At 43.0% G+C, this 26,460-nt stretch overlaps 1 protein-coding gene across 5 annotated transcripts in view; it reads left to right on the forward strand.

Moving 5' to 3' along the window:
• The window catches only part of LOC122938013 (nucleotide-binding oligomerization domain-containing protein 1-like), a 110,275-nt gene that overhangs the window by 18,092 nt on the left and 65,723 nt on the right, over nt 1-26,460 (forward strand). Inside the window, exon 2 of one of the 5 annotated variants that reach the window (XM_044293266.1) lies at nt 1,635-1,732. The exons of the other annotated variants lie outside the window; for them this stretch is intronic. The gene's annotated coding sequence lies outside the window, so the exon portion shown is untranslated. The remainder of the gene's footprint in view (nt 1-1,634; nt 1,733-26,460) is intronic. 5 annotated transcript variants of the gene reach the window in all.

Genomic DNA, 26,460 nt, shown 5'->3' on the forward strand with positions numbered 1-26,460 from the left:
GAACACACATTATATACCATTAATGTCTAGTTACACTTCTAGGACTCCCATCTAATGGGAGAAATACATGAAAACTACATGTGAGCAGCCACAAGACATAGGCATACATGTCTGTTACCAGATGGTTGGGGGCCGCACAGAATGGCATCAAGGGCCGCATGTGGCCCCCGGGCCGCAGGTTCTGCACCCCTGCTCTATATTGTATATTGCAGATTCCGCACCAAAAAACCTCACCGAAAACACTTGCAAGTCATCTCCATTGATTTCAGTGTGAAAGCTGCTTGTTAGTTTACCCAGCGCTTTGTTTTTTCCTTTTAAAAACTGTGGCGTGGAAAAAAATGGTTACCAATAAGAATCTCAGAATATAACAATACATCAAAAAGGGATCTAGCCTTACAACAATGCCAATAGCCGCAAGAAATAGGAAGCACGTAATATGTAAAAATATAAAGTTTATTAAATGTCACATATATAAACATCATAGCAAGTGATAGAGGCCAAGCTCCCTAATATTGCTGCAGAATCAAAGCATATTCAGGGTAGACAGACTGAACCAATGTACCGGTATATCAATATGCCTTTTAATTCAATGTCCCATAGATAGAAAGAATCATATAGTAAAATAATAAACAAAAAGTTACTATAATATAATGCACCAATAGTTACTATACAGCGAGTGCAACAAATATAAACCATTGATATATAGAGTCCCAAAATGCCTATTTGTCTGATTGTGATATAAATAAGGTACAATACCGTAACTCAGCGAACAGTGGTCACCATTAATAACATAATGGCCGCTATCCCAAATAAGTACAACGCTCACACAGTATAGGCAAATTAGGGATCATGGCCAGTTCTGGATGATATATATAGTAAAATATGGGCTAAACTAAATTAGTAGCCACCCTGAGGGTTTTGCTGTATACACGGTAGAACTGACCATCGCCATTATGGGTGTTTAATTATATTAATTATTTACTATGCCTTTTTTCTTGGTTCTATATTTGCTCCTGCAGCTGCAAGGTTTTTAGGATGGCTACTAATCTAGTTTAGTCCATATGTTATTAGATATGCTATTTAGAACTGGCTGTTCAGATTTGGGCCATTGATCCCTACTTTGCCTATATTGTCTGAGTATTGTACTTATTTGGGATAGCGGCCATTATATTAATGGTGGCCATTGTTCGCTGAGTTACGGTATTGTACCTTTTTTATATCACAGTCAGACAAATAGGCATTGTGGGACTATATATTAATGGTTTATATTTGTTGCACTCGCTGTATAGTAACTATTGATCTATTATCTCATTATATTATAGTAACTATTTATTATTTTACGATGTGATTTTTTTTTTCTATCTATGGGACATTGATTTAAAAGGCCTATTGATATACCGGTACATTGGTTCAGTCTGTCTACCCTGTATATGCTTTGATTCTGCAGCAGTATATTGAAACTTCTTATTAAAACAGGCAGGGTCAAAAAACACATGGGGGTAAAAACTGGATAAAAAAAAAAAATCGCGAGGAATCCTGAAGCTGATTGTGCATCAGTTTCTTTTTTCTGCACCCAAAAACTCAGTGCGAACATACCCTTAGATTTCTGATACTAAACTAAATTTCACCCACAGGGGTGAAACCGAATGACATCAGAATGTTTCTTGGAATCAGTGTTCGAGGGGCTTGGCCCCTTAATTTAAATATTGAAAGTGAAAGGTTCAGCTTGAAGGTACTTTCCAATTCATGTCGGGTAATACAATTTTGGGAATCTGATTCCTGTGGTTCCTGTACCCTGAGGCCCTTGAGCGTGCACAAGACTTGGATTGCCACGCTACAGTAATGCTTTGTTCACAATAGCGGTCATTCATGAGGTTGCGTTTAGTGTTGAGCGAATCGAAGCATCTGAAGTGGAATTCGATATGAAGTTTAGGAAAAATTCAAATTGCCGCGAATCCGAATTTCCTCACGTGGTGGCTGCACCTGTTACAAAGCGAAAATAAGAAGCCCGGGAACGTGAGATCACCCATAATGCCGTGCAGCCAGCCAATCTGCAGATAGCCATCCCCTGTGATGTCACAGCCCTATAAAAGCCTCATCCCACGCGGTCTGCACCATTTCACTGTGAGCTGAGCATAGGGAGACACGTGGCAAACGCTTATGCGCTAGGGACAGTGGACAAGTGAGGAAAATTGCCCACTACCTAATACATTTTTTTTTTGCCTTTCTCTGGACCAACTTGCAGGATAACAGGATGAACTGGACGGACAGATGTCTTTTTTCAGCCTTATAAACTATGTTATATACCTGTGTTATGTAGTGTTGCTGAAAACTGTTTAAAAAAGAATATTGGATAGGGACAGTGCATGGGGATCGTCGGGAGAGTTTTTGAGACTGTAGGGAGACAGCAGGGAGACTTCAGGTTAAAGGGGTTGTCCTCATCCCATTCATTTCAGTGGTACAGATGGCTCCTATACAAGTGTATAGCAGCGATCTGTACCATTGAAATTAATGGGCCGGCTTGGGTGTAATTACACCTGCTCACCACTGCAGATGCAACGGCGAGCAGGTCAACAATGAAGAGGAGGCAGCGCTGGCATGACGCACGCCTTCTCTTCAAACAGCTGATCGGCGGAGGTGCCGGGTGTCGGACCCCAGCCGATCTGATATTGATGATCCTATCCAGAAGTTCGGGCTTGGGATTGATGTTCTGAAGATTGTATTATTTTCCCTTATAACATGGTTATAAGGGAAAATAATAGCATTCTGACTACAGAATGCATAGTATAATAGTGCTGGAAGGGTTTAAAAAATAAAAAAGTTAACTCGCCTTATCCTCTTGATCGTGTAGTTCCCGGTCTGTTCTTTGCTAGCTGTGGGCTGAATGACCTGTGGTGACGTCAGATCACATGCTCCAATCACATGGTCCATCACCATGGTGATGGAGCATGTGATCTGACATCACCACAGGTCCTTTAGCCCAAGCCCACAGCTAGCAAAGGACAGACTGGGAACGAACTACGCGAACAAGAAGATAAGGTGAGTTAACTTTTTTATTTTTTTAACCCTTCCAGCACTATTATAATATGCATTCTGTAGTCAGAATGCTATTATTTTCCCTTATAACCATGTTATAAGGGAAAATAATACAGTGAATAGACTGTCACCTAGAACCCATGCGTGAAAATCGCACCGCATCCGCACTTGCTTGCGGATGCTTGCGATTTTCACGCAACCCCATTCACTTCTATGGGGCCTGCGTTGCGTGGATTATCGCACCGCAACGCACAAAGAGGAGCATGCTGCGATTTTCACGCAACGCATAAGTGATGCGTGAAAATCACCGCTCATGTGAACAGCCCCATAGAAATGAATGGGTCAGGATTCAGAGCGGGTGCAATGCGTTCAACTCACGCATCGCACCCGCGCGGAATACTCGCTCGTGTGAAAGGGGCCTAAGAGTTTTCCGCATGGGTGCAATGCATGACGTGCATGACGTGCACCCGCACTGAATCCTGACCCATTCATTTCAATAGGTCTGTGTACATGAGCTTTTTTTTTCCACACATCAGTTCTGCGTTGTGTGAAAAACGCAGCATGTTCTTTAGGACTCATGCACACGAACGTTGTTTTGGTCCGCATCTGAGCCGCAGTTTTTGGGTTCACTTTAATGGGGCCGCAAAAGATGCGGACAGCACTCCATGTGCTGTCCGCATCCCTTGCTCCATTCTGTTGTCCGCAAAAAATATATAACTTGTCCTATTCTTGTCCGTTTTGCGGACAAGAATAGGCAGTTATATTAATGGCTGTCCGTGCTGTCCCGCAAATAGGGGAACGCACACAACGCCATCCGTGTTTTGCGGACCGCAAAACACACAACGGTCGTGTGCATGAGGCCTTATCCTGCGTTTTTCACGCAGCCCTGGCCCCATAGAATTGAATGGGGCTTCAGTGAAAAACGCATTGTACTGATGGTTGCTAAGAGATGTTTGTAAACCTCCAGTTTTTTATCACTCGCGTGAAAAACGCATCAAAACGCATTGCACTCTCGCAGAAAAAACTGAACGCAATTGCAGACAAAACTGATTGAACTTGCTTGCAAAATGGTGCGAGTTTCACTGAACGCACCCAGACCTAATCCGTCACGCTCGTGTGAAAGGGGCCTTACAGTTCTGGAATGTATTGGATAACATTGCTGACCATAGACTTCTATTATGACGGAATGCAATACGGAATGTCTCTTATAGAATTCCATTATGGTCTGTGGTAACGGAATCCATTACTGGGCACGCAGACTTCAATTGTTGCCGTAACTGGCAAAGTTTGCCATGGGCATGCTTCCCTGCCCGGTTGGTATTGTGGCATCAGAGCGGATTTTCAGGGGGCGGCATAGTTTCCTTTTAGAGAACTCGCCTTTCCTCCCAATATGTTGAGAAACTAACCTTCATAAAGATGAATCAGGCGAGGATCAACCAGGATTTCCAGACACCGGTGCCTGATGCATAATTCTGCCACTAATGATCATACTGTATTGTGCTGCCACACTGGGCCATTACTTCTGGCCACGTGCTGCTGCCTCCATTCTGATGCTGCCATCCGCCCGCTGGCTCTACTGCCATTCCTACAATAGGGGCTTCTTGGCCTACTGATATGTACATGTTACATTTTTAAGGATATGCAGCGGGTGGGAATAGCTGAAGGCACTGGGGAAGTGGCGCTGATGGCACTGGGGGAATGACGGGTGTTGGGGACTAATGGCAGGGGGTCTGATGATTTTTTTTATAAAGGAAAACAGTCTATTAATTCATTTTTTATTATTAGAGTACTCGATTAATCGTAAAAATAATCGGTAGAATACTTAATTACTAAAATAATCATTTACTGCAGCCCTAATTGGGGGTCTGATTAATATTGGGGGTCTGAGCTAAGGTCTGATTAACAATGGGGGTCTAATCTGAGGCCTGATTAACATTGGGAGTCTGATTGGGGCACTGAGCTAATGTCTGCTTTACATTGGATGTCTGATCTGAGGTTTAATTAACATTGGGGGTAGGGCTGAAACGATTATTCGAATAACTCGATTAAATCGAGTAAAAAAATTCATCAATGCAGTTTCCCTGCATCGAGTAATCGTTACATCACATGATCACGGAGCGGGAGTGAAATTAAGCGTCTCACTCACCGCTTCCGTGTCCTCCGGAGGCCAGAGAGGCAGGACTGAGCCTGCCTCTTCTGTCTGTGCGGCGGATTGCTAATGCTTACAGCATTAGCAATGCGCCGCACAGACCTATGAGAAGGAGCGACCGGCGGCCACAGCGCACGTGAGTATAATGCGCTGCTCTCTGCTCACTAACATACCATGGCAGCCAGGGCTTCAATAGCGTCCTGGCTGCCATGGTAACCGATCGGAGCCCCAGCATTACACTGCTGGGGCTCCGATCGGAACTGCAAACTACCACCAATGATGGGGGGGAGGAGGGGGACCCTGTGGCCACTGCCACTAATGATTAATACTGGGGAGGGGGGGGGGTTGCGTTACCAGAGGGGGCAGATCAGAGGCTAGGGGCAGGCAGATCAGAGGCTGGGGGCAGGCAGATCAGAGGCTGGGGGCAGGCAGATCAGAGGCTGGGGGCAGGCAGATCAGAGGCTGGGGGCAGGCAGATCAGAGGCTGGGGGCAGGCAGATCAGAGGCTGGGGGCAGGCAGATCAGAGGCTGGGGGCAGGCAGATCAGAGGCTGGGGGCAGGCAGATCAGAGGCTGGGGCAGGCAGGTCAGAGGCTGGGGGGGGCAGATCAGAGGCTGGGGGCGGGGGCAGATCAGAGGCTGGGGGCGGGGGCAGATCAGAGGCTGGGGGCAGGCAGATCAGAGGCTGGGGGCAGGCAGATCAGAGGCTGGGGGGAGGCAGATCAGAGGCTGGGGGGAGGCAGATCAGAGGCTGGGGGTGGGCAGATCAGAGGCTGGGGGCGGGCAGATCAGAGGCTGGGGGCGGGCAGATCAGAGGCTGGGGGGTGGCAGATGGAGAGAGAGTGGTTAATGGAGGCTGCAGGCACCGCCTTGGCATGTATAAAGTTATTGGTTTAGAGAGGGGTTAATGAAGGCACCTCCAAGGTGCTTTCATTAACCTCTTCAAACCAATAACTTTATACATGCCCATTGGGTTTGGAGGGGTTAATGGAAGCACCTTGGCATTAGGCATGTATAAAGTTATTAACCCCTTCAAACCAATAACTTTATACATGCCTAATTACGTACGTTATTTTAAGTACCGTAGCTTTTTCTTATTAGATTACTCGATGAATCGAGAAATATAATCGATAGAATACTCGATTACAAAAATATTCGTTTACTGCAGCCCTAATTGGGGAGAATTTCCTCCGCTAAAACCTAGGTGCGTCTTATGGGCAGGTTTGTCTTACAGGGTAAAAATACCTCCATTTATTTGGTGATGTGAACATTCCATTGGAACACTTCATATATATTCCAGCTTCATTCTTTATTCTGTATTTGTATATTTTTTGGACATATTTTTTACACCGTAGACCAGGGGTGCCCAACCTTTTCTGGTTGGGGGCCACATTGTCAGCCTGAACCAATTCCAAGGGCCGAAAAAAAAAAATTAAAGGAGATATTGCGAACTGAAATACTTTATTTTTGGCATATTAAACATACAGTATATATCATTAATGTCTGGTTACACTTCTGGTGCTCCCATCTAATGGGAAAATACATGAAAGATACATGTGAGCAGACACTAGACATAGGCATACAAATCTGTTACCAGATGGTTGGGGGCCGCAAAGAATGGTATCGAGGGCCGCATGTGGCCCCCGGGCCGCAGGTTGTGCACCTCTGCCGTAGACTGTAAGATGACACCATTGGACTAACAAAAGTAACATAACCGGTCAGGTTATCAGTAGGCAAATTTGTTTAAAATACAGAAACCAGTTAGATGAGACTGTAAGCTTTCTAATACATATCGTGGCAGACACACCTTTGTATATGTGAGGCTGTCTTCATGTCACACCGCTGGAATTTCTGTATACAGGTTTGAAAACAGCTGCAAATGTTTTAAAACAAATCAAAGTAACAGCACTCGCCTCACCTTTGTTATCTGTCTTTATTTACTGCTGCAGTTAATCAGTAGCCCATCGGCCACGTGCCATAATACTGGAATGCCGGAGCAGCGCTCAGCAGCCATGCCACTGCCCAGTCTTCTCTATCACTATTATTTCATGTTTTTTAGTACCTGTATGTAGTAGTGGGTCGTGAGCTTATCTGCTGTGTACTTTGGTATAGTTGGGTCAGTGATAAAGCAGTTTTTTGGAAGACGTTCCTTTGTGTCCAGCAAGGACAGGAATGCTTCATCAGGAGTTCCATAGGAGTAGATGTAAAGACTCTTGCGGCATCTTCTGGAAAATGATCTCTATATTATTATATTATATATATTATCATTTAAAAATACATTGTAAAATATATGTATGTAAGTTTATACTGAGAACCTATAATTATACACTTCACCTTGCCAAATAGAAATAGTTCACTATCCAGTAATCCAAATGACTGACAGTCTTCACTTTCTCCTCAGTCCTAAAGTACTGGCGCCTGTAACAAACGCCTGGGCTGAATATCTAGCAACGTCAAAGATAAAATTGAAAACATCCGGCATGAAATAATCTCCGTCTCCAAGTAGTGCTGGACCCTTCCCTTCCGCACTTCCTCCGGTTCACTTTCTACACTACACCCATCCACAGGCTCAAATCTCCTCTTTCTCACCTTCTACCACGTTCCCTCACTCCTCCTCCAGTCTCTCTGTCACTACTTACCTAACTAAAATATTTGACCCCTCTCTCTTCTGATATCGTCCCCTACTCTTTCAAATATGCTGTCATAACCCCATTACTGAAAAAAACATTTTTAACTCGCTATGTGCAACTAGGTACCGGCCTGTCTTTATCTCAAAACTTTTGGAACTCCTGGTCTACTCTTTCTTCATGCGCTATCTTTTTGTTAACTCTCTCCTTAACCCTATACAATCTGGTTTCCACACTGTACAAAAACTGTCTTTTCCAAAGTGTCATATGATCTCCTAATGGCTAAATACAATTGTGACTGTTCTCTAATGATTCTACTTGGAATCTCTGCGGCATTTGACACTGTGGACCAATGGTGGGCAAACTTTTTTGTCAACTGAGCCAAATATCGTCAAAACCACAATTGAAATTTCTTTCGAGAGCCACATTTTTAAAACCTAAAATATTGCGTCAACAGTACCAGTGAGGACTATTAGCGCATTCACTACTTTTTTGCGTTGCGGAGGCACAGCCAGAAGCACCATGGAAGCACCCTGTAGCACTCATATCCCGGATCCTGGACCCATTGAAGTGAATAGGTCCATGATGCGGGCTGCACACGGCCGTGTGCAGCCCGCATCATGGACCCATTCACTTCAGCATGCGCTACTTTTTTGCAGTGCTGGCAGTCGGATGCGGATCGCGAACCCCATTCAATTGAATGGGTCCGCGATCCTCATGCAGCTGCCCCATGGTCTGTGTCCGTGCATTGCGGACCGCTATTTGCGGTCCGCAGCACAGGCACAGCGCCCTTACATTTGTGGGCATGAGCCCAGAGTGTGTTTTTACATACTTTTATATGTACTGTCTTTTATTTGGATCTTGATTATTATTTCATTTTATCTTTATCATTTTTTACTTTTATTAAACTTGTCTGTGGATGTAATGTGGATGACGCACTTATGGGGGATATCTGTGGATGACGCACTTATGGGGGATGTCTGTGGATGACGCACTTATGGGGAATATCTGTGGATGATGCACTTATGGGGGATATCTGTGGCTGACGCACTTATGGTGGATATCTGTGGTTGACGCATATATAGCATAAGATGCTATATAAGTGCCCTCCACAGATATCCCCCATAAGTGCCCTCCACAGATATCCCCCATAAGTGCCCTCCACAGATATCCCCCATAAGTGCCCTCCACAGATATCCCCCATAAGTGCCCTCCAGTAAGTAAAGTAATGTATTAGTGGGGGGAAGGGAGGAGGCAGGGACACTTGCCGCGGGGCCGGTGCAGTGCCCGGCGCTGTGCACACACTGTGGGCAGCTCCTACCTTTCTGCTGCAGGACATTTCGCTTCTCCTGAGCTGCGGCCTCTTCACCACTCCTCACATGGCTGGTGTTCTGCTGAAAGTCCGCCGCTGCCCGCCCTTCTGCTGCTGTGCGCAGCGTGACATCTCACCCTCCGTCATGCGCCTCCTGCCCCGCCTGCCTGCTTCATTCATAAAGTGGAAGGAGCAGACAGACGGGGCAGGAGGCGCATGACGGACATTTTGCAAGCAGCTTGAGCGGCCGCCCACCTGCCAGCCCGCACCAAAGAGCCGCATTCAAGGATCTAAAGAGCCGCTTGTGGCTCGCCAGCCGCACTTTGCCGACCACTGCTGTGGACCAACAAGTCCTCTTCATCATGCTTCAATCAAGCATCTGGTTCCATACTGAAATGTTTTCCTCTGCTCAGAATTCCACAAACGATTTATATTTTCGCCCCATATACCTGTCAGCACTTTCCTTCCCCTGTTCGCTGCATCCTGACAGGACACTTGTATGCAGAACTTCCTATGTCCCTCAGGTTCCTGATGGGTTGGCTAACCACACTGTAACTCAGCAGGTGTGAATCCACTTTGCCATTAAACAGATGTGACTTTGGACTACTCCTGAGGATATTCTCAAGGTGATACCCTAGTATTTACCCTTGCACCCCGTAGGGGGTTCTAGACTTCACTGCAGGGGCCACTAGGCTGCTCCCTCTTATAATAGTCTCTGTTCAGAGCTGGTAAAGAAAAACTGGTGTGTGGCACCAAGTGGACAGTCAGAGATGTGATCAGAGGGCACAGGAAGGGCGGAATGAGTTTGTGCAATAAGGTCAGGACAGGCAGCACAAGATCAATACGGTTGTCAGGCAGAGGCCAGGCACGGGATGTCAGTACACACAATAGCGGCACACCTTAAAGGAACTAATCAAGCTAGGAAACATATTGAACAGGCTCATTCTGTAGCAGAAGCTGCCTTATATACCCCAAGGAATGCTGTCAAAGGCTGGGGAGAGAATAGCCCATGCACACACTGGCCTTTAATAGCCAGGGAGCGGGTGTGTGCCCTATGGGATTGTGCACAAGCAAGAAGGAGGAGATGGGGTGGCTATAAGCCGCACGGAACACAGTGGGGGGGGGGGGGGGGGGTGAATTCTGCGGCGCCAGTGCATCACACAAACACAGCATGCTCTGTAATGTTTCTTAGGACTTGCTCCATCTGCTACACATTTCCTACTTTAGTAGTCACGCCCCCTACACCTACCCCGCTCATATTAGGCTATTTTCACATCGGCATTTTCCCTTCCGGTTATGAGATCCAGCAGAGGATCTCAAAACTGGAGGAAAACGCTTCAGTTTTGTCCCCATTCATTTTCAATGGGACAAAACTGAACAGACCAGAACGGAGTGCACCATAATAGATTCCGTTTCGGTTTGTTGCGTTCCCATGCCGAACACAAAACCAATGCAAGCAAACCATGTAAGTCAATGGTGCCGGATCCTTTTTTTTTTTTCAGACACAAAAAAAATGGATCTGGCGCCTATTGACTTACAGTGGTTTTAGTGCCGATTCGGTATGTTCATTTTCGATATAATACAACCAGATCCGTTCTGAGCAGATGCAGCCGTTTGCATTATTCAAACAGATGCGTTTTGCTGTGGTTTTGAGATTCCATGCCGGATCTCAAAAGCGGACAGCAGTAACACATATATGAAAGTAGCCTTAGTTGGGTGGAGCAAGCCCTGTGTAACAGAGCAGGGTATGCTGGGTTAGCAAACCCAGCAAGAAGCTGGTGAAGCCAGGAAGTTCTGCCTGTAAACGTCCTGCCGGGATGCAGTGCAAGAACAGGGAAAGGAAAGTGCTGACATGGAAAACAAGTATACGGGGCCAACCAGTGTTTGGGGTACTCTGAGCAAATAAAAAAAATATTATGGTGCTAGAGAACCCCATTAAGGACAATGCGCTCTCTTGGTTATCGGACAGGCTGCTGGTAGACTTGCTTTTCAGCATAACAACTCACTATATACCTCATCCCATGATATCTCCCCTTAACAGTTTTCACTGCTAGAGTTTTTCTTTCAAATATGGATTGAAAAACCTACTTTTTGTTTGGGAAGTAAGATTCTGGATCGCCCAGGGCAAGGGCTTTTCTTTTTTTTACAATAATACACTGCTGGGCGGAAGCTTCCGCCCAGTAGTGTGTTTGGTGATGGTGATGGCACTGGCTCTGATGGGCTCTGATGGGCTAAAGCCCGCCCAGCAGTGACCCGGAGCCCGGTCTGCCTGGCAGCCCTAAGGAGAGCATGGTACGTCACCGGATCTCCTTAAAATGCCTTTTCACTGCGCAGTTCAGCGCAGGGCAAAGGAGAGCATCGGAGCGACACCTTTTGTCTATTAGGGTAACTCACGTTTTCTGGGGGTGATGTCGTCTCGAGGATGTGCCTGGACGCGGCGTCCCGCGTGGTCTATGGCAGTGTTTCCCAACCAGTGTGCCTCCAGCTGTTACAAAACTACAACTCCCAGCATGCCCGCACAGCCAAAGGCTGTCTGGGCATGCTGGGAGTTGTAGTTTTGCAACAGCTGGAGGCACGCTGGTTGGGAAACACTGGTCTATGGCACTACTCTTACCTCTGATTGTGACCTTCCCCTTTACGGAGTTCCCTGTGTAGATACTTTCTTTCTTTGGTGATGTTCCGTTTCGTAGCAGGAGCGGGGTGCAGCGCTGTGTGTGATCGCGTAGGTCGGCGTTCCTCGAGGTTTCCGGCAGCGTGTACTTCCGGGTATGGTGACGTATCTCTCCATGTGACTTCAGGCTCCGGTCATGTGATCCAAGAGCTCCATAGACCAAATACTGGTTCAATGGTAAATACTTTAGGAATCCTTTCCTTCAGGTCTTGCGTGATCACTTTAGTATAAGATGGACCCTTTCTTTCCCCAAACGCATTTCGGGACACAAGGACACAAAGTCCCTTCATCAGTGAGTAAGGGTCTTCCTCCGGATCCCTGCTTTTTATTGGGAATTGTGGGTTGATGTCATATTGTTAACCCTAAAATCCGGAGCTTGGACTACATGGACATGGATATTATATAAAAAACAATTGCAAATCAGTTCTGTATAGTTAATCCTATGCTAAACATGATTACAAGTATTAAAAATGATTAGAGTCTACAATACAATGTACATTGTTGTACAACAATAGATATATAATAAATAATTTATATCAATACATTAATTCATTAAAATACTACCTATTGTCATATATTTATACATTAGGTCGCAACTCGTATATAAGATTAAAATAAATGGATATACAGTAAAATAGGGTCAGTATGTCCAAAATGTGGGAGAGGGTAGGATGATATTAGGAGTGGGGGCCTTCCGCAGAGGGGGAATCAGGCAAGTGAATATGCTGCGTTTCCCCATCGACGCGAGGCGCCCACCCCTTTCCCTGTTCCTCATAAAAAGCCGAAAAGTTCCAATTCTGCGTTTAGGCCCTTTGGTGCTATGGAGTCGAATTCGAATATTCTCCGTGACTCTAAACGGGACATTCTGCAAATGTGATTACCTCCCCTCCAATTGTTTTCTATCTTCTTTATTGCTGCGTATCTAAGCTTGGACGGATCCTGATTATGGGTAGTCTTAAAGTGGTTTGAAACTGTATGTTTGATGTAATCTTTGCTTATATTGGAAATATGTTCTGAGATGCGAGTTTTAAGTGTTCTTTTTGTTCGCCATACTGTTTTGGCATGGGCACTCCAAAACGTATAATGCGCTGGTAGTTCTACACGTCAAAAATTATTTTATAGAGTGAGTATGGGAGTTTACAGTAGATACTATTTCAGTGGTCTTCCTTGGAAATGATGTAGTCATACAATTTGAGCACTTCCCGCATCTAAAAAAACCTACTATGTCTACCCATTCTTGAATTCTGGTAATTTTCTTTTCATTTCTTCTGATGGATGGTGCCACCTTTAGGCCCAAGTTTGGAGCCTTAGAGAAGGTTATCTTAGGTATTAATGGAACAAGTGGACCTATTACTTTGTCCTTTTGTATATGATGCCAGTGGATCTGAATGATTTTTTGAATTTTTCTATATTCCGTATTGTACGGCAGAACTATCCTTATTTGATTTTCTTCCAATATTTTTTATTTTCGTTCTGGCTTATTTACAAAGAAGGTTTTTCTATCTAAAGTTCTCACCGTATCCAATGATTGCTCCAATAGTTTTATTGAGTATTCCTTATTCACGAAGGATTGTTTCATTTTATCTGCTTCTTCCTCAAATATCTCTTCATCGGTGCAGTTTCTCTTTATTCTTTAAAATTGACCCTGCGGAATGTTTGAAAGCCATTTAGGTAGATGGCAGCTTGTAAATAATATATAGCCATTTTTGGCTGTGGCTTTCTGATAAGTATTACATGTTAATTTGTCCTTGGTCTTAGTAATTTGTATATCTAGAAACTCAATGGCACCTGAGCTGATATTTGAGGTGAATTTTAGATTATAGGGATTATTGTTCATTTCTTCTAAAAAATACCGGAGCTCTTGTTCACCACTTCTCCATACAAAAATAATGTCGTCAATATAACGTTGCCATAGTACCAGGTCCGTCCCCAGTCTAGGCGCAATGGTGTTATCTTCACAGTATAAATAGATTAGCGCAGCTGGGGGCGAACCTGGTACCCATGGCCGTTCCACATGTCTGCAGGTAATAGTTGGAATAAAAATAATTGTGGTCCAATATAAATTGTATCCCCTCTATTATAATCTCAATCTGTTCCACCTGTAACCTTCCTTCTTGAATTAATTGTAATTTTGTAGCTTCAATGCCTTGTTTGTGATTTACACATGTGTATAGGGATTGGACGTCCAAAGTCCCTATAATCCAATTTAAGATTCTCTATGATCTGAATTATCTGAGTGGTATCCTTCATGTATGTCGTAATAGTTTTTACCCTCGGTTGTAATAACCTATCTATGTATTATAACAAATTGGCCATTAATGACCCTATTCCCGATATGATGGGGCGGCCTGGCGGATTTTCTTTATCCTTGTGTATTTGGGGCAGACAGTACAGAACAGGTAGTCTCTGCTCTGTATTTCGAATAAATTTGTATTCGCTGTCTGATAGTATACCCTTCTTTAGGCCTTTGTCACAATACAGCATACATTTTTGATTGAACTGTATTGTAGGATTACTTGTCTGCTTTTTATATGTTATAGTATCGGATAATTGTCTATAACACTCTTTGTTGTATTTTGTGAAATCCTGAATTATAATGGCACCACACTTGTCTGCCGGGTGTATGACAATCTCTTTCTGAGATTGTAGTTCTTTGATTGCATCAATCCCTTTTGTGCTTAGATTGTTTTTAGTCTTTCGTCTATCTTTTAGTTTTCTCAGATCTGTTTCCACACATTGTCTGAAGGCCGCTATCTCCTGACTTATCTCCTGGCGGGGATATTTTTTTGGATATTTCCTTCAGGTTTGTATGTACATAATTGTCCTGTTTTAGATCAACATTCATAGGGTTTTTTAGAAAATATTTTTGTAGACACAATTTCCTGATATATTTTTCCGCTCCAATATACGTGTCAAATTTGTTTAGTTTCTTAGTGGGAGCAAATTTCAATTCCTTATTTAATAGATTGCTTTGTGCTGGAGTGAGAGTAATTGAAATTCAATTAATTATAGAACTTTCTATACTTTCTTGTGCTATCTGTTGTGATATTTGCTTCCTTTCTCCCCTTCGTATCTGTTCTTTTGATTTTCGTTTTTCATTGGTGCCTTTGTGCATAATTGTTCCTCAGCCGATGTAGTGGTGATCTCTGTGTTTGTATTGTTCCCTGTAATTCTGATCCTGTGATTGGTGTCGTTGTCTTAAATTATATGAGTGGTTGTATTGTGACCTCTGTCTCTTTATTGGTGATTGTGGTGTCCGTAGGCGTATTCGTGCTTCGTGGTATGATTGTGGTGTTCTTTGACGTATTCGTGCTTCGTGGTGTGGTGGGGTTACATCTAAAAAATGATGTTCTAATATTTCAAATCTATTACTGATTGGAATTGTTTGGATGTTTTGTGTATTTGTCACCTTTGTTGTTCTTTTATTGTGGGTTGTAGAGGATTGGTTTTTATTACTATTCTCCTCCCTTCTCTGATTTCTATTAGTATTATTTTTTAATTTCTTTATTTTTTTCTCTAGAATTTCTTGTTCCACTTTATCTAGATTTTTACACAGTTTCTGTTGGAGATTATTGTGTTCTTCATTCTTTGGTAGTGTTTTCATTGCTTCCTTAATTTGATCTATCTGGAGTCCTGATCTAAAATAGCTTTTCTCCTTTTTATTATTAGTTGGTAAATAGAAATGTAAAGAAAGCAATAAATGACAAAAAGAAAGCATTTAAATCACTAAAACAGGAGGGTAACGAGGAAGTATCGAAAAACTATAAGGAAAAAAATGGAAGATGTAAAAGACAAATAAAAGCAGCCAAACTAGAGACCGAGAGATTAATTGCCAAAGAGAGTAAAACTAACCCTAAAATGTTCTTCAATTATATAAATGGTTAAAGGTATAAATCTGAAGGGGTCGGCCCTTTACAGAGTAATGAGGGGGGAATTGCAGAGAGCGATGAGGAGAAAACAAAGCTATTAAATATTTTTTCTCTCCACTGTATTCACTGAAGAAAATAAACTGTCAGATGAAATGCAGAACGTGAAAGTAAATTCCCCATTAAAAATGCCCTGTCTGACCCACGAAGAAGTACAGTGGCGTCTTAAAAAGATTTAAATAGACAAATCGCCAGGACCAGATGGTATCCCCCCCCTTCCCGTATCCTAAGAGAATTAAGCAATGTCATAGCCAGAGGACTCTATACTGACAGGAAGTGTTCCACAGGATTGGTGCATAGCAATCCCATCATCTATTTATTCCCAGAACTGTGACTGTGATGAGGGGACATCCTCTGCGTCTGGAGGAAAGAAGGTTTGTACACAAACATAGAAGAGGATTCGTTACGGTAAGAGCAGTGAGACTATGGAACTCTGTCTGAGGAGGTGGTGATGGTGAGTTCACTAAAAGAGTTCAAGAGGGGCCTGGATGTATTTCTGGACTGTAATAATTTTACAGGCTATAACTACTAGCGATGGGTCGTTGATCTAGGGAGTTATTCTAATTGCCTGATTGGAGTCGGGAAGGATTTTTTTGGGGCTAAAGTGGGGAAAATTGGCTTCCACCTCAACTTGCAGGATAGCAGACTGAACTGGATGGACAGATGTCTTTTTTCAGCCTTATAAGCTATGTTACTTCTTTGAATTACATTGTAACCAGACTGATCTTTTCAGCTTCCCTTTGTGACTTTTTTGTTACTGTTTTGCTTACTTTTAATTGGCCGTTTTTATAAGACAGCAGTTTACGTGCAGCTGAATGGATAGTGAAAGTTCTAGATAAGTAGATTTCATAATTGTGCAGTCACATTGCCTTGAATTGTTCAGCTGCGTAACAGTTTTTTCTTGGTAGATGTTATGACAGTGTGATTTCTACATATACTGCTCTCATAGAATGGGAAGTTGCATGACCTTAACTTACACTAATGGCCCTTTTACACATGACGATTTAAAGAGGAACGGTCATAATTAAATTAAATGCAATCTGCGGACAGCATGTTACAAAATGGTGAAATGGTGAAAATAGTAGGATCCTTTTATTTACCCGTGCAACGTTTCGGTCCACTTGCTGGGACCATTTTCAGCAAGTGGACCGAAACGTTGCACGGGTGAATAAAAGGATCCCACTATTTTTACCTACTGGAAGTGCTGGTGTGTTTTTTATATAGAGATATATATATATATATATATATATATATATATATATATATATATATATGACCCTATTCCAGCTAAATGTTGAGAATATAGGTTTTCTGTGCTTAGAAAGCTAATGCATATTACGGCTTTAACATACAGACAAAAGAAAGGTATAGTTTTAATCAGCATAATCAGCCCTACCAGGCAGTATGCCTGGTTTAATAGGCATATTATACTTACAGAGGCTCTTTAAATCTCAGCAATTTCTGATCTCCGTATTCGGGGGAGGTGTTATCAGTGACTGACAGCTATGTCTGTATACACACTTACACAGATAATGCTATCAAACTGTAATAACACCTTCGCTGTGAACAATGGAGTTAGAAATAGCAGAGATACGGATGTAGTAGAGTTAACATTCATGATTTATGAGACGTGTTATCTAAACTAAATGAGTTAAGCAAACACCTTCAATTGCTTTTCAATGGCTTTTGTCTCAAGATAACGCAATGAGTTAAGAAATTTGAGTTAAGAGCTTGAGTACTAACCCTGCTACAAAAATTACAGGTTTTACTGAATCTTTTCTAAAAAAAATGATATATCAATCTGCTCAGCTCCCCCTGCTCTATAACATGCTGCCTGCAGACTGCACTGAATTTTGTCGTGACCGATATCTTGAACAACCTAAACATTGGCAGTAATCACTGTATTGGGAACAAGAGATCGCTACTGCAATCTTTTATTCCCATACAGTTTCATTTTTTTCTGGGCAACAGAACCCAGAAACAATGATTTTTGCTGACGGCTAAAAGAGACTATCCCCTGATGAATGAGAATTTTTGAATACCGGACATGATCACAAGTTATGGTGCATAGTGCCTGCAGCCACTAAAACATAGAGTAGACTGATTGGTATATAGTGCCATGGTAGAATTGTGTTATCAAACCATGTTGTTTAGTGTAGGGGTAAAATACTGAGAAGACATGACTTATGATGGTATGAGAGTCTTCCTCTGCCCCCTGCCAAATGCCAGAAGACTCTATTTATTAGTGCAAAACCTGGGTGTGACTCGTACAACCTAGAAATAAGCCAATAGGAATGTGACATGTGGTTTAGCAAAGTGTGACGTATAGATCCTGATTAGGGATGAGCGAATCAACTTTGGATGAAACATCCGAAGTTGATTCTCATAATACTTTGTTTGAATACTGTACGGAGTGAGCTCCTTACAGTATTAGGCTACTTTCACACTCGCGTTTTGGCTTTCCGTTTATGAGATCCGTCTTGGGCTCTCACAAGCGATCCAAAATGGATCAGTTTTGCCCTAATGCATTCTGAATGGAAAAGGATCCGCTCAGAATGCATCAGTTTTCCTCCGATCAGTCACCATTCCCATTCCGCTCTGGAGGCAGACACCAAAACCCTGCCTGCAGCGTTTTGCTGTCCGCTTGACGAAACTGAGCCAAGTGGATCCGTCCTGGCACACAATGTAAGTCAATGGGGATGGATCCGTTTTCTCTGACACAATCTGGCACAGTAGAAAACGGATCCATCTGCCATTGACTTTCAATGGAGTTCATGGCGGATCCGTCTTGACTATGTTACAGATAATACAAACGGATCCGTTCATGACGGATGCATGCGGTTATATTATTGTAACGGATCCGTTTTTGCAGATCCATGACGGATCCGCCCAAAACGCAAGTGCGAAAGTAGTCTAAGAATGTATTGGCTCCTACGAGCTGAAGTTATTACTTCGCGAGACTTCGCATAATAACTTCATAAATCAATTTTTACTGTAAAAAAACATTTCCCGAACTCCTCGCGAAGTAATAACTTCAGCTCATAGGAGCCAATCCATTCTAATACTGTACCGAGTGCTCGCTCCGTACAGTATTCAAACTAAGTATTATGCTAATCGACTTCGGGTGTTTCATCCAAAGTCAATTCGCTCATCCCTAATCCTGATAATATATATCTGGACACAATTAGGATACTACAGCTCGGGGAAAATCTAAACACTGCATTTCCGTATCCAAATACATGAGGTCCCCTCTATTGCCATCTAGCTTTTATACCAAGTATTGCACCCTAGATATATTCAAAATATAGTTATGTTAAAAATAATCCTACCATAACAATAGTCTGGAATCTCATAGTGCACAAAAATATAAACGCAACACTTTCGGTTTTGCTCCCATTTTGCAGGAGCTGAACTCAAAAGATCTGAAACATTTTCTACATAAACAAAAGACCCATTACTCAAATATTGTTCACAAATCTGTCTAAATCTGTGTTAGTGAGCACTTCTCCATTGCCGAGATAATCCATCCCACCTCACAGGTGAGGCATATCAAGGTGCTGATTAGACAGCATGAATATTTAACCGGTGTGCCTTACACTGCCCACAATAAGGGCCAGTCTGAAATGTGCACAGTTTTGCCTTACTGGGGGAGGGGGTCAGAAAACCAGTCAGTATCTGGTGTGGCCGCCATTTGCCTCATGCAGTGCAACACATCTCCGTCGCATAGAGTTGATCAAGTTGTTGATTGTGGAATGTTGGTCCACTCCTCTTCAATAGCTGTGCGAAGTTGCAGAATATTGGCAGGAACTGGAACACTCTGTCGTATACGCCGATCCAGAGCATCCCAAACATGCTCAATGGGTGACATGTCCGGTGAGTATGCTGGCCATGCAACAACTGTAATGTATTCAGTTTCCAGGTATTGTGTACAGACTCTTGCAATATGGGGCTGTGCATTATCATGCTGCAACATGAGGTTATGGTCGTGGATGAATGGCACAACGATGGGCATCAGGATCTCGTCACTGTATCTCTGTGCATTCAAAATGCCATCAATTAAATGCACCTGTGTTCGTTGTCCATAACATACGCCTGCCCATACCATAACCCCACCATGGGCCACTCGATCCACAATGTTGACGTCAGCAAACCGCTCACCCACACGACGCTACATGCGCTGTCTGCCATCTGCCCTGAACAGTTAAAACTGGGACTCATCCGTGAACAGAACACCTCTCCAACGTGCCAGACGCCATTGAATGTGAGCATTTGCCCACTCAAGTCGGTTACGACGACTAACTATAGTCAGGTCCAGACCCCGATGAGGACGACGAACATGCAGATGAGCTTCCTGGAGACAGTTTCTGACAGTTTGTGGAGAAATTCTTTGGTTATGCAAACTCTTGTGTTCTTTGGGGTTCCCTTCAGTACCTCGTGCATTGGAGGGGATACGGTCCCGAGGAAAGAATGTGGGTTCCAGCTTCCGATGTTAATGCTAGCCGCCTTGTCAATGCCTTTCACAGGGTACACCCAGATAAAGTTGGACCTGGGTGTCCGGAGGTCACCTGTAGAGGGGGGGGGGGGGCGGAACTGTCACGCCCTGCCTGTGGGTGTTCTGAGAAGATCTGTCAAAGTTGCTGACTCAATCTGACAGTTTGTTTTGTCATGGGTTTGAACTGAATCCCACCTCCTCCCAGGTGTTGTTCTTTAGGTAATTGTTGAGGCTATTTATTCCTCCCTCTCTCCGTATAGCCCTTGCGGGTTATAGTTCTGCCTTTTGTGAGCTCTGTAAATTTGGTGGATCGTCTGCTCCAACACATCTGTAGATAAGTCCTTTTCCTTCTGTGTCTGTTTTTACTAGGCCTCTAGGGTGACGCTAGCTCCTTTGGTATGTAAGGAGCTGGGTGCCTCTTTCCCTCTTCCCTACAGCTGAGGGTTTGGTTGAGTGTGTTATAGTCTTAGGTACGTGGGCGTGTGCATATCTACTATCGAGATATGCACATGGGCATAGCAGCTTAGGGAAAGTGTTTTAGGGATTGCTAGGAGGTGACCCCTTTGTTCCCTAGCATTTGGGGCCTAGACGGTTGTTTTGTTTGCCTTGTCATGTTCTGTTTCCTTCCCTTATCCTACCTACCGTGACAAAAATAGCTCAATGGAGAGCGTCTGTGAAAAGCAATGTTCAAGTATTCTCAATAGGATTTAGGTCTGGACTTTGACTTGGCCATTCGAACACATGAATATGCTTTGATAAACCACTCCATTGTAGCTCTGGCTGTATGATTAGGGTAGTTGTCCTGCTGGAAGATGAACCTCCTCCCCAGTCTCAAGTCTTTTGCAGCCTATAACAGTTTTCCCTCCAGGATTGCCCTGTATTTAGCTCCATCTATGTTCCCATCAACTCTTACCAGCTTCCCTGTGCCTGCTGTAGAAAAGCATCCCCACAGCATGATGCTGTCACCACCATGTTTTACAGTGAGGATGGTGTGTTCAGGGTGATGTGCAGTTTTATTTTTCCACCACCCATAGCATTTTGCATTTAGGACAGAAAGTTCAACTTTGGTCTCATATGATCAGAGCACTTTCTTCTACATGTTTGCTGAATCCCCTACATGGTTTATGGCAAACTGCTAACAGGGCTTGCTTTAAAAAAAAAATACTTTTTTCTTGCCACTCTTACATAAAGGTCAGATTTGTGGACAACTAATTGTCCTGTGGGCAGATTCTAAGCCGTGGATCTCTGCAGCTCCTCCCGAGTGACCATGGGCCTCTTGGCTGCTTTTTTAATTAGTGCTCTCCTAGCCTGGGCTGTCAGTTTAGGTGGACGACCATGTCTTGGTGGGTTTGCAGTTGTGTCATACTCCTTAGGTATATCTTGCAAAAGGGTGATAATCTCTCTACTTTCTGTTGGTATAGTTAAGTACTAAATGAATAGCCTACGAATAATTATCATTTTAAAGGTATTGATCCTGCATGTCCGTGAAAAATTGGCTGATGCAGTTTTGTAAGACCATCTTTTATGGATCTAAAAATGCATAGGGTAATTAACACTATAGAGTTTATCTAAGGAACTGGGCAAAGTAACCCCTAAGTAATGTACCAAGTTTGGCTGGCTTCTAAAAGGAAAAGTTCATATCTACAAGTTCTTGTATATGTTGTGAGGAATTGTGAGAAAAAGCTCCTTAGAGTGTGTTCTTTTAAAGGGAATATGTCATTAGAAAATGAAGCATTGTTTAAATCATGGTTTTTTTTTTTGTTTTTTTTTTAGCATTTTTGGTCAGGTTTGTAAATGTTTAATGTCAATATCTAGATTTAAAAAATAATATATAATCCTGCAAATTATTTCTAAGGGTACTTTAGTTCCTGCAACGGAACTGCCTGCCAGATCCGGCAATCCGTATACAAACGGAAAGCTTTTTTTTCTGGATCTGTTAGAAGGATCCAGTGAAATACCGGATCCCTCTCATCCAATATCATCTGGAATAACGGATCTGGCGATGCAGCTATTTCCGGAACACTTGGTACCGGATTCGGCATTAATACATCTCTATGGAAATTAATGCGCTGTATTGTTCCGGGACTTTGGCCAGAAAAAATACTGCAGCATGCTGCAGTATTTTTGCCGGTCAAATACCGTACAAGGGATGGAACGGAAGACATCCTGATGCATACTGAACGGATTGCTTTCCATTTAGAATGCATTAGGACAAAACTGATGCGTTTTTTTTCTGGTATTGAGACCCTTTACCGGATTTTAATACCAAAAAAGAATAACACTAGTGTGAAAGTACCCTTATAAATGTGGGTACTGGCAAATAAGGCTGAAAAACTTCTCCAGTGCCACTGCTGATAGTGATAGGTGGGGGATCAGGCCAATTCTAGCTTTTTTGCTGTCTGAGGTGAAAATGGAAATGGCGCCCCCACCCCCAGGGCCAAATTCTAAATCCAACCCCTCCCCCCAACTCTAGTATTAAAGACATATTTGGATGTACATAACATTTAGCACTACCAAACATACAGGAGAATACAGCACTGCATACCTTTCACATCCAGTGAGGTCTCTAATGCAGACATTCTCTTTCATCATCCTCTCCATTCGATACATGCTAAAGTCCGGTCTAAAGCCCACACTCCGCGAAGATATAAATGAGGGACATGAACATGTGGAGTCACTGTGGGTAGAGATACATGGAGCTAAAAACAACAATAAATTACTAATAGGAGTTTACTATAAACCACCTAATATACCAGAGTCCACAGAAAATCTATTACTAAACGAGATAGACGAGGCGGCAAATCATAATGAGGTGGTTATTATGGGGGACTTCAACTACCCAGATATAGACTGGGAAACTGAAACTTGTATATCTCATAAAGGAAACAGGTTCTTGGCAATAACCAAAGACAATTACCTCTCCCAACTGGTTCAGGACCCGACTAGAGGGACGGCCATACTGGACTTAGTATTAACCAATAGGCCGGACAGAACAACAGATGTGCAGGTTGGGGGACACCTGGGAAATAGTGACCACAAAGTAATAACCTTCCAATTATCATTCAAAAGAGCGTTTCTACAGGGAGGAACAAAAATACCAAACTTCAAAAAAGCTAAATTTAGCCAACTAAGAGAGGCCATAGGCCAAACTAACTGGGACAAAGTCCTCAAAAATAAAAATACAGCCACAAAATGGGATATCTTTAAAAACATCCTAAAATCTCATTGTGAGAGGTACATACCGTATGGTAATAAAAGGTTAAGGAATAAAAAGAAACCAATGTGGATAAATAGAACTGTAACGAAAGCAATAAATGACAAAAAGAAAGCATATCATTCACTGAAACAGGAGGGTAGCACGGAAGCACTGAAAAACTATAAGGAAAAAAATAGAACATGTAAAAAACAAATAAAAGCGGCCAAACTAGAGACCGAGAGATTAATTGCCAAAGAGAGTAAAACTAACCCTAAAATGTTCTTCAATTATATAAATGTTAAAAAGTATAAATCTGAAGGTGTCGGCCCTTTAAAGAGTAATGAGGGGGAAGTCGCAGAGAGCGATGAGGAGAAAGCAAAGCTGTTAAATATTTTTTTCTCCAATGTATTCACTGAGGAAAATAAATTGTCAGATGACATGCAGAATGCAAAAATAAATTCCCCATTAAAAGTGTCCTGTCTGACCCAGGAAGAAGTACATCAGCGACTTAAAAAGATTAAAATAGACAAATCGCCAGGACCGGATGACATACACCCCCGTATCCTAAAGGAATTAAGTAATGTCATAGCCAGACCCTTATTTCTGATATTTGCAGACTCTATACTGACAGGGAATGTCCCACAGGATTGGCGCATGGCATATGTGGTGCCAATATTCAAAAAGGGGCCAAAAACAGACCCTGGAAACTATAGGCCGGTAAGTTTAACATCTGTTGTGGGTAAACTGTTTGAAAGTTTTCTGAGAGATGCTATATTAGAGCATCTCAACAGAAATAAGCAAATAACGCCATATCAGCATGGCTTCGTGAGGGATCGGTCATGTCAGACTAATTTAATCAGTTTCTATGAGGAGGTAAGTTCTAGACTTGACAGCGGCGAATCAATGGATGTCGTATATCTGGACTTCTCCAAAGCATTTGACACTGTACCACATAAAAGGTTAGTATATAAAATGAGAATGCTCGGACTGGGAGAATACGTCTGTATGTGGGTAAGTAACTGGCTCAGTGATAGAAAACAGAGGGTGGTTATTAACGGTACACACTCAGATTGGGTCACTGTCACTAGTGGGGTACCTCAGGGGTCAGTATTGGGCCCTATTCTCTTCAATATATTTATTAATGATCTTGTAGAAGGCTTGCATAGTAAAGTATCAATTTTCGCAGATGACACTAAACTGTGTAAAGTAATTTACACTGATGAGGACAGTATACTACTACAGAGGGATCTGGATAGACTGGAGGCTTGGGCAGATAAGTGGCAGATGGGGTTTAACACTGATAAATGTAAAGTTATGCACATGGGAAGGAAAAATGCAAGTCAACCGTACATACTAAATGGTAAAACACTCGGTAACACTGACATGGAAAAGGATCTAGGAATTTTAATAAACAGCAAACTAAGCTGCAAAAACCAGTGTCAGGCAGCTACTGCCAAGGCCAACAAGATAATGGGTTGCATCAGAAGGGGCATAGATTCCCGTGATAAGAACATAGTCCTACCACTTTACAAATCGCTAGTCAGACCACACATGGAGTACTGTGTACAGTTCTGGGCTCCTGTAAACAAGGCAGACATAGCAGAGCTGGAGAAGGTCCAGAGGAGGGCAACTAAAGTAATAACTGGAATGGGGCAACTACAGTACCCTGAAAGATTATCAAAATTAGAGTTATTCACTTTAGAAAAAAGACGACTGAGGGGAGATCTAATTACTATGTATAAATATAACAGGGGTCAGTACAGAGATCTATCCCATCAGCTATTTATCCCCAGGACTGTGACTGTGACGAGGGGACATCCTCTGCGCCTGGAGGAAAGAAGGTTTGTACACAAACATAGAAAAGGATTCTTTACGGTAAGAGCAGTGAGAATATGGAACTCTCTGCCTGAGGAGGTGGTGATGGTGAGTACAATAAAGGAATTCAAGAGGGCCATGGACGTATTTCTGGAGCTTAATAATATTACAGGCTATAGCTACTAGAGAGGGGTCTTCCTCTGGATCAACTTGCGGGATAACAGGCCGAACTGGATGGACAAATGTCTTTTTTCGGCCTTATGTACTATGTTACTATGTTACTATGTCTCATCTCTGCTGATTTTGCCACACAGATATCTTATACTTCCCACTTTTCCATCAGTCTCCCCCTTTTAGTACCTCAACAGTGTTATCCTGCTGCTACTGTGCCCACTGGGACCCCAAGGCCCTCCAAACACTATACTACAGACATAATAGTGCTGTAAAGCTAGCTTTTCCAAAGTCTCACCAATAGTACTAATTCTCTCCCAGAGTGCCCTTACTAGTAGTAGTGCCCCCAATTGTCATAATGCTCCCTAAGAATGTCCCCATTAGTAGTTGTTTCCTCCATATTGTGCCCAGTAATAATGCCCCACAGTACTCCCAGTATAAATAAGGCTCCCCTATAGTGCCTGCAGCAGTATAATGCTCCCTATATAGTGCTCTCAGTATTAATGACTCACCTGTAGTGCTCCCAGTGGTTATAAAGCCCCACCTGTAGTGCCTTCAGTAGTTATAATGCCTCCTGTAGTTCCCCTGTAGTTATAATGTCCCCTGTATTGCCCTCAGCAGATACAATGCACCGTATATTGCCCTGTAGTTATAATGCCCCCTGTAGTGCCCTCAGCAGATATAAACCGCTTTAACCCCTTCAAATTGCCATCTTACAAGTACGGAGGAAGTCGTGTCTTTAAATATGGTGTCCGCTCAGGAGCATAGCAGGTGCCATAGCGCCAGTTTTCTGCTGTTTTAAACAGCAGACATATGGAGACAATCTCTGCGATCAACAGTTATGCCAATCGCAGATATTTAAAGGGAATCTGTCACTTGCTACCTCCATATCCAACTTGCACAGACACATAGTTGTGGCTCATCCTTGGATCAACAAAAGCAAAGCAGTTTTAATCAGGAGAACCAAAACTATGTGTATCACATCTGGTATGGCAGGTACCAGACGTGCGGCGCAGAGTGAAGGGAGACCGGGTGCCCTAACACAAGGGAGAGGGAGGAGTGGTGA

This window comes from Bufo gargarizans, chromosome 5 (genome assembly GCF_014858855.1).
Source record: "Bufo gargarizans isolate SCDJY-AF-19 chromosome 5, ASM1485885v1, whole genome shotgun sequence".
Lineage (NCBI taxonomy): Eukaryota > Metazoa > Chordata > Amphibia > Anura > Bufonidae > Bufo > Bufo gargarizans.